This window comes from Saccopteryx bilineata, chromosome 6, assembly GCF_036850765.1.
Source record: "Saccopteryx bilineata isolate mSacBil1 chromosome 6, mSacBil1_pri_phased_curated, whole genome shotgun sequence".
In the NCBI taxonomy this organism is placed as follows: Eukaryota; Metazoa; Chordata; class Mammalia; order Chiroptera; family Emballonuridae; genus Saccopteryx; species Saccopteryx bilineata.
Genome location: NC_089495.1, coordinates 206,624,647 through 206,632,597, shown reverse-complemented (window position 1 = coordinate 206,632,597; position 7,951 = coordinate 206,624,647).

The following is a 7,951-nucleotide window of genomic DNA, read 5'->3' as shown; positions in this document are numbered from 1 at the left end:
AAGTCTCGGGTCCAGGGGAGAAGAAGAAGGGACGAGTCCCGGGATAGAACCAGAATGTCAAAGGGAAAATAAGCCCTAGGCAGCAGGGGAGATGAGGCCAAACCACTTCCCTCTGGCTCTAACCTGCTCTCTTCTCGAGAGTTAGGAACAACGGTAGTGTAGAACGGGAGACATCTCAGAAACAGCTGCTTTAAGAAGCCCTCGTCGCAGCCTAGGGTACTTTTCTGGCTAGAAGGCCCAGGGAAGAGAGCTCACATTCCAGGCATCTCGGCTCAGAACGCCATTCGGTCTTCACGTCAGCTCCATTCCGGGGTCAGACTCTCTCCACCGTCCCCATAAGGAGACTTGCAAGTCCCCGAACCAGATCCGGGCGAACAACGAGCAGAGTCGCTCCCTCCCTGGCCCGAGGTGACAGAGGACTGTCACCGACCCTGCCCTGTGGCTGCAGGGTCCTCGGCATCTTTGAGATGTTGGCAGAGTGACCTTTACTCACTCGACAGAGGAGAAACCGAAGACCGAAGCTTGGCAAAGAGAGTTGAGTGCCTTGCCCGGGGAGATGAAATATGACGTCAGTCCCACATTTGTGCGACCCTCCCCACCCAAAGCCATTTACAGTCTGAAGTTTTCCTTGGACTCTCAGGCACGAAGCTTACGTTTGGCTCTTTTTATTTGTCCGTTTGTTGGTTTGTTTAATGACCAACCCCTTGGATAAGCGGAGCCAGTTTGGATCATGGTAGCACCTGACGTCTCTGCCTCTTCCGCGGCACAATGTCACCCTCAGTCTCTCTTCATCCTCCCAACAGCGTTGAACGTGATGAGAACGATAGTGACCAGCACGCGCCGAGCGCCGTAGGCGCCGCCCTAAGCGTTCTGCAGACACCGATTTCATATTCGCAACAGACCCATGCAGTAAGTGCGGTTGTTATTCCCATTTGACAGATAAGAAAGTCGGAGTCCAGAGAGATGAACTAACTTGCCAGAGACCACGCAGTTCACCAGGGCTGGCCCGGGCAGCCTGGTTCTGGAGCTCCTGTTCTTAATCACTGTACTCAGAGAGGCGACCCGCACGCCCGGCTGGTTGTACCTTGTCCGGGAACGATGGTGCAGACTCGAACCTCGGAATATGTCTCAGGGGTAAAGCGGGAGAAAGGAGAGAAACCCTCCTGTGCCACTTTTACAGAAGCAGAGCCACTGAACGCTGCCAAGGTGCCCCGTGGGGGTTTTATTTAAATGATAATCTGCGCTCTGCCGTTGTCTGATAGTCCCTCCCACGCCCTCTTCTCAAACCTGAGAGCACACAAACACGCCTCACCAAGGCAGCCGAGCCTCTCTGCAGGAGGACTTGGGGTGTTCAGAAAGCTCCCCTTCCTTAAGTGCCATCATTCCAGGGACTTGTCAGGATGACTCGGGGTGGGGGGTGTGGTGGGGTTGCTCTCAGTCTGGAGACTCGCTCAGCATCAGACGGATGATACAGGCTCTTCAACGGGAGTCCCGAGTCGCCCCTGACCAGTGAGTCACGCAGAGGGAGGTCGGGAACCAAGGTCTCCGGCTTCCGTTCCCTGTAACTGCTCATGTTCCCGAATGTGTCACGGAGCCGGGAGGGTGCGAGGTGTGCGTGCCGCTGGGGGTGTTCACGCGTGCGCTGCTGCTAGGGTTGCTGTGTGTGTGTGTGTGTTTCTGTGGACTTGTGTGTGCGTCTGGGGGTGTCGGTGAGGAGGTCTGCATAGGTGTGTCCATAACGATGTGTATGTGAGTGTGTCAGGATGTGTGGAATCTCTGTGTTTGGGGCTTGAGAGCGCTTGCGGTCTCTGGGGGTATATTTCCGAGGACCTCTCTGAGGGGAGGCGTCCTGGATGTTAAGTTAAAAACCCACAAGAGTAGGTAGGGTAATAGAAGCAGCGCCCGGGCAGGTCTTTGGAGGCTGCTGTGATGTCAGGGGGGGGAGGGGGAGAAATGCAGGTTAAAACCCTATAGCACCTATACATTTTTTTTTTTCATCTCAAACTGGGGAAGATTAGCCACTATTAGCAATAATAGCAGTTGATAAACGAACAGGAGTTTGGGATTATAGACCCAACGATTATAGACTCTATAGCCTTCATACAACATCAGGGTGGTTTAACTCTTTCGCGGACCCGCACAAAATTTCTGGAGGACTGGCCCCAGCCCGCGGCCCGGCGGTTGAAACACACTGGTTTAGACGGGAAACGAAGCGGACGGGGGTCGTCTTCCTGCTGCTGGGTCTGTCTCCTCCAGCAGAAGCCGTCGTGCGCAGCATCTCAGCGGTGACATCTCAAACACCTGTCCCCACCCTCACAAGTGTCGGGGGGCTGTCGCGGCAGCACCTTGGTGGTCCCCCGGTCCCAGCTTCCAGACCCTTGGATCATGACATGGCGGTGAGTCCTTGAACTTACTCTTTGCAGGGGTTGCTGCCCATTGTCCCACTTGGGTGACCAGTGACCATCCCGTGCTCTGCACACTATTTCTAGAGGCTCACTCTTGTCCACCTGCAGCCTTCCCCTGACACCTTTTTAAATGTCCGAATTCCCTACATTAAACTTCTTTTGCTTCTTCCTTCTGCACTGAACCTGGACTGATCACTGTGGTGCACTCTTACTCAGCCTTCAAAACCCCGCCCCGGTCTCCAGCTCCAGGCGGCTCCCCTGATCGGCCAGTTCCGTGGGGGTCTCTCCCCTGGGAGTCCGCGGTTGCCCTTATCTCAGGCTCTTCCACCGGGCATAGGAATGAACTGTTGACTCTCCATCATCCGCCCCGAGGCTGCGGTCTCAGAGGGCAGGGACGGGGTCCCTTCAGCCGTCCGCCTGAGCGTTTAGCAGAGAACCGGACCCAGGGTGGCTACCCGGGGATCATTTTGCAGAACGAATGCGGAGAAGGTAGCGACTTGTCAGTTCAATAGGGTTCAGGAGGACCTGTAAGATTCATGGACCGAGAAAATACCAATTTAATCTCCCCCTTTGGCAAAAAAAGAAAATTACTTCCTATTAAGAGCTATTATTAGGAGTGATGTACCTCGGGGAGCTCACGGGAGGATGAGGGACAGCTCCCAGATCAAGGGTCTCATTTCAGATCAAATATATGGGACCCCTCGGTGGGTGTGCCCCCACCCCCCCACCCTCCCACCCCCGCTGCCGGCCGCCCCGCCCCCACTGCTCCTGAGGAATATTCCAGCATGAGAAGTGAAAAGAGCCCGGGCTTTGGAAGCAGACCATCTGGGGGTTACATTCTCCCGCTTATTGGCTGTGTAACCTCGGGCAAGTGTCTGTGCTGCTCTGAGCTCCGTTTCCCTCCCCCACAAGGTGGAGTTACCAGCTCCACTGTAGGGCTGTTGTGAGGGGCAGTTGAGGCTGCACAGGGACTTGCTGTGCGCTGGCTCTGATGAGACCTCAGTGACTCGAGACTGAAGTTTTTCTCTCCTTCATCCGGGCAGAAACACAGCCCACCCCCGACCTCTTCTTCTGGCTGGCGGCCGAGGTCAGAAGCGGGCTCGGATGAGCATGGCCATGAATGCGAAGGCGATGGTTCAGGGCCCAGAGCACAGCAGGTGCTGAGCGAGCAGGCGACCGTCTTTGCCAAGTGCTGCTCAGATCGTGTCCAGGACCTGCTCCCCCCCACCCCCCAGGCGGCTAAGAGTAAGGGAGGGACGTCACGGGCAGAGACGTGCGAGAGAGCTCGATGCCAGTCCCGGCCCCACCGCTCACCTGCTGTGCCACTTGAGAAGTCGTTTTGCCTCTCGGGGCCTCCGTCTCCTCATCTGCCAAGTGGCTCTAGTCGTGCCTTCTCACGGGGTCTCCGAGAGCCTACTATGGGTTCATCCGTTCCTGTTCTTGGCATGTGCCCCGGGCAGGGGTGCTCTTAGTGACCAGGGACACATCTGCCTCTCCTGCCCTCGGCGGCAGCAGCGTGCCTGGGCTTTGGAGGCAGGCCCACTTGGGCTTTAGTCCCCTGATGAGCTGTGTGACCTTAGCCAAGTGTCGCTGCCTCTCTGAGTTCCGTCCCTCCCTCTGACAGAGGGAGACAACCTACCTCGGTGGGAGGGGGGGGCGGGTTGGCTAGGAGAATTACATGACATCATATCCACGGAGACGACTCAGCCGTGACGGGCGTCACGCAGAAGGAAGGTAACTGTTAGCTGAAGTCATAAAGTTGGGTGGCCGGCTGAGGCCAAACAGGAGAGAGGGGGCAGTTGCGCCGGTCGGGAGTGGGAAACGGCCTCCTGTTCCAGCCCATCAGCGTAGCGGTTGGCATCGGTTGGCACCTCTCAGCTGGAAGAAGAACACAGCTGTTCCCCCTCCCCGCCCCCCACTGCTGCCGGAGAGCTCCCCTCCCCTCCCCTAGGAAAACGGACGCCTTCTTCCCAGGGTCTGTCCTGCCCTCCTCCACGGTAGCCCCTTTTAAGTGTACGATTCGAGGGCACCAAGGACATCCGCATTGTCGGCTCCGCTGTCCGTTTCCAGAAACGGTGCCCATTTCCAGACCGTCTTCAGCATCCCAGAGACCCCTGTACCATTTAAGCAATAATTCTCCATGCCCCCCTCCCCTCCCCTCTATGAAAGTGTGACAGGGCGAGCAAGTGGGACAGCAGGCCACGCATTCCCGGGGTGTCCTCCGAGACTCACGCCGGGCGGGCGCACTGCGGCGTAGAGAGCAATCCGGGCCACTGGAAGCTGACGGGAGAGTGGGGACGTAATTCCACCGAAACCCTCCCTGGTGACCCATGTCACCACCCGCTCCTCCCTTCCCAGTGCAGCAAGCCAGCGGTGCAGACACAGAGGGCGCTGTGGGGGAGACGGAGCCGGGGCGAGGGGAGCTGGGGAGCCGCACCGCTCCTGGCTGGGCACAGCCTGGGTTCCGAGGGCCCGGTGGCGTCCAGCGGCTCTCCGCCGCCGTCCTCTAGCTGCGAGACTTCCCGCCAGGGACACCCTCCTCCCAGCCCCCTTCCTTGTCTGTAAAGTGCACACAGGGGTCACATGCGATTGTGGGGCGGTTGGGAAAGTCGAGCGTGTGAACGAATGGTTTAGCGCAGGGCCCGGCACGGAGGCGGCCCTCAGGAAACGCCGGCGTTGTTGTTATTACTGTTTCCTTTCTCGTCGTCTGCCACGTTCTCCCTCATTCCCACCCCAGAGAATCTTTGGAGGACTGGTCCTTTCAGCGGCTGCCTTCTCTGCAGCCTCTGCTTTTTTTCTGCCCAGTTCAAAGGCTGAACGGGAGACAGTCGTGCCCAGCGGCCACGCGGGGAAGGGCGCGTTCCAGAGCCCCGGGGTCGCTCCTGACACCTGCATGCGGCCAGGATGGTCCTCCCCTTCCTCAGAGGACTCAGGAGCCCAGAGGGGCGGCGTGCCCGAGTGGCCACATCGTCGTGAGTAAGCAGCAGCGTCGGGATTCGAGCCCAAGGGAGCCTGTGCTGACTGAGGGCATGGCTTCCCGTCCCGCACGCTGCTGCCTGTGGGGCTGTGAGGGGACCCCCCCCCCCCGGGCGGGGGGCGCCACGCCTGGGAGAGGGGTGAGCTTTCTGACAAGTCTTCCCTCTCGAGGACTCAGGGAGGAAGCTGTTCTCGGCCTTATCCTGTCCTATCCTGCCCTATCCTACCCTATCCTATCCTACCCTATCCTGCCCTATCCTGCACTGTGTGTGTGCGTAAGAATGCTGTAGAAGGAAAGGAGGAGCGAGTGAATGGACAGGAGTCCTGTGCGGAGAGCTGACAACGGACTCCAGGGCTGAGGGACGTCTGACGTGAACGGATTAAAGCGGGATTAGCGGCCACATCGCTGCCTCCGCTGTCTTTGCTCCCCTTTATGAGGAACAACAGCCAGGAGGGCCCCTGCCCCTCTATTCTGGCGCCTGCGGACTTCCGGGTGTGGAAACCCGATACCGCGTCCCGTCTCTTAGAGCCTTTGTCTCCTTCCCGGTTATCGCTCAGGGCTCACAGAGGCAGAGCTGAGGAGGAGGAGGAGGAGGAGGTAAAAGTGAGGGGGTAGAGAGTAACTGAGATGAGGATTTGGACTCGGAGGGTGGGAGACGAGACGTGCATCCCGGGTCCCTCGTGCTCCCAAGGGGGTCGGTGAACAGACTCGGGTGCCAGGCCGGAAGCCAGCCCACGGCCTGGCTGAACACCTGCTGGACCTCGGCCTCGGCCATCAGACATCAGGACTGGGGGCTTCCACAGAGGGCGCCCAGAGAAGTCATTTGCATCTGCCTGTCAGACTCAGGGCGCTGCCGGGGAAGAGGGGACAGGAGGAGAAGGAAGGCCGGGTCCTGAGGCATCCTCCCTGGGAGGGAGAAGGGAGACCTCGCCTCGAGGCCGGGAGGGGGCTGGGCAGGGGCTGAGCTTTGTACCCACCCCCACCCCCCTAGGACTAGGTCCAGCTCCCTCTCCCTCCCTGTGTGGCCGGGCTCTCCCGTGAACTCCCACTGCCTTGCCGTGTGGCGGATGCATTGCGGTACCCGTGCAGCGCGTGCCCGCGTGAGGATCCGGCGAAGCGTGCCATGTGTCTCAAACATGGTCGGCGCTCAGCAAACGGCCCTTTCCATCATCTTCCTCCTTGGAACGAGCCCGGGACAGGGACAGGATGAGGCCTCCGGGGTCGGGAAGCGTCAGAGAGGGAACGGCCTGAGGAAGCCCAGGGCTAACGTGGCAGAGCCCTCGTTTCCTGTCCCTGCGCCCAGTGCGGTGACGCACGTCCTCTTTCTTGTTTCACCTTCCCAAGAGCCCGGGCGACCTGGCTGCCATTGCCCCCATTCCACAGATGAGCAAACTGAGGCCGGAGCGGGGCCCTCCTCTGAGGTCTCTCTACGGGTGAGTGCCTAGAGCCGGGAATCCAACCCGCACCTTAAATATTTATGATCAGGGACAGCCCTCTCCTGCCTTGCTCAGGAGGAGAGACTGAGTCCCAGAGGAGAAAGCTCCTGCCACCCCCCACTTCCTGGAAAGTAGAGTCAAGGCTTTGTGCCCACAGAGGGGTGAGAGAGTGAGAGGGGCTCTGGGTCAGATAAACCTGGGTTCGAATCCTAGCTTGAGTCAGACTTCCTCGCTGTGTGTCCTCGGGCAAGGTTCTCAGCTCTCCGGCCTCTTTCTTTCTCATCGGCCAGGTGGGGGGTCACAGTCACTGCCCGGACAGGTCGGGGAAGGTTAAGCGGGGCCACGCTGACGACCGCTTGGTACAACATAAGCGCCCACAAAGCGGGCAGCCCCTGCCGGACTTCAGAAATAGCCATGCCTCCCACAGTAGAGCGCTTGTGTGCTGTTGACTCCCCCGTTCCCCTCTGAGCTCGGAGACCCCCTACGTTGTGAGGAGTCTGTAGCCATGAAGAGCGCAGCCTCTGAGCGGCCACTGGCACAGTCTGAGGGCGCGCACCAGGCGGGCCCGCCCCCGCCCTGCGTGCATGCCAAGGCTCACCCCAGCCCGTGTTGTGTGTGTGTGTGTGTGTGGAGGGGTCATTATACTCATTTTGTGTCGCCGCCAGCGAAGAGTCAACTGCAGCTCCTGGCGGCTGGGGACGGGCTGCACTTTCTGCCAGGACTGGTGGCGGTGCCAGCGTCCACTGCGGGGCACAGGCGAGAGAGTGCGCAAAAACGTTCCGGCACCCACGTGCACCCATGGCACACAGAGCCGCCACCGCAGCACAGCCGCGCGGAGTGGTGCGCGCCCCCGCCGGCTGCCTCGGCCGCTCCTTCTCTTCTCTTCCCGGATTCTGGGACTTTCTGCCTCTGTCTCAGCGTCCGTCTGTCTCTCTGTCTGTGTGGGTTCTGAGCAGGACTGGCTACCTACCTTCTCTTGGGCTCCTTAGCTCTCTGCCTTGGGCTCTCTCTCTCTCTCTGTTTCTACCTGTCCCTGGGTGCCCTCATCCCTGACACCTGGGCACTCTCTGTGTCTCTCTGTTTCTGACTCTCTGTGTGTGTCTCCATCTGTCTCTGTATCCATCTGACGCCCT